This window comes from Cyprinodon variegatus, unplaced genomic scaffold, assembly GCF_000732505.1.
Source record: "Cyprinodon variegatus isolate N-32 unplaced genomic scaffold, C_variegatus-1.0 Scaffold522, whole genome shotgun sequence".
Classification (NCBI taxonomy): domain Eukaryota; kingdom Metazoa; phylum Chordata; class Actinopteri; order Cyprinodontiformes; family Cyprinodontidae; genus Cyprinodon; species Cyprinodon variegatus.
The window spans coordinates 186,987-188,259 of record NW_015150975.1 but is presented as its reverse complement, the minus strand read 5'-3'; positions in this window follow the sequence as shown (position 1 = coordinate 188,259).

Genomic DNA, 1,273 nt, shown 5'->3' with positions numbered 1-1,273 from the left:
TCTCAAGGCAATTTACAGTTCAACCAGATCATCCAGTCAAATTGATTGAAGTTTTCTATCTAAGGAAAAGCAGTTGATTGCATCGACTCATTGACTCGAATGCGATCCCTCACACTGAGCATGCTTGTAGCGACAGTGGAGAGGAAAAACTCCCTTTTAACAGGAAGAAACCTCCAGCAGAACCAGGCTGAGTGTGAGCGGCCATCTGCTGAGGCCGACTGGGGTTCAAGGAGACAGAAGCAGGGGATGAAGAGAGCACATCCAGTCAGTCACAATCAGAGAAACAGGACTACACTGAAAAACAGGCCAGTCTCCACTATATATAAACAAAGGTGTTAGTTGCAGCAACACAGCTGATATTTCTCTCCAGTATGGTGTCACAGCCAAACAGCAAAAGACAAATATTTGTGTGTGTTCTAAATGACAGAGGTCACCACAAGTGTAGATTTAGTAGTGAGGGCTTTATGGAAAGCAAGTCTGTCTTTAATTATTTATTTGGTAAATAAGGATGTTTTGCTCTGTAATTTTCCTGTTGATGCAGTGTGATTACTGTAGACTGAACCTAAATGTCCGCCCCTCTGTGCACATTGGTCCCTGCATGGCCCAATGAAAATTTCCTGGCTCCACCACTGTGTGCAGCTCTTTTGTCTATAATTGTTTTACATCTTTTTTTAAGCTCAAGATAACTCCATTCTTTTTTTTAAAGTATAAATACAACTATTCAATATGAATTTTATTGAAGCATTGTTATGATTAATGTGATATCAGGTTCTACTCTTAGAAACTGTTAAAAAAAAATGGATGATTAATGAAGACATTAATTCCATTTGGCAGGTGAATAAAGCGCTTTGAATGAATATCCGCTCCAAAATTATTAAACTTAAGTCCATTCCCGGGGGGGGGGGGGCAACCAGGGATTTGGGGCCCCATCAAAGACAGTGATATTGCGCCACACACAAATAAAATGTATGTAAGCTTTTAAACTGCTATAAAGATGCATTGATTTCTTTCATTCATTATCATTAAGTAAAATTACGCGCACATGGCACTTATTTTGCCCCGGTACGAGCAAACTGCCGTGGACAGACGGGGAGACCTGATGTGATGCAGGATGGGGATTTTAGTGAATATATTCCTGCTTTGTTTCACTGTTTACTTCTAAAAATGAGAATCAGAATCAGAATCAGATATTACGGAAGAGAATTAGGGCCACTGAAAAAAAAAAAAGTAAACTGATTTTTAAATTTTATTTCAGTTTAACATGGGAAAAAAG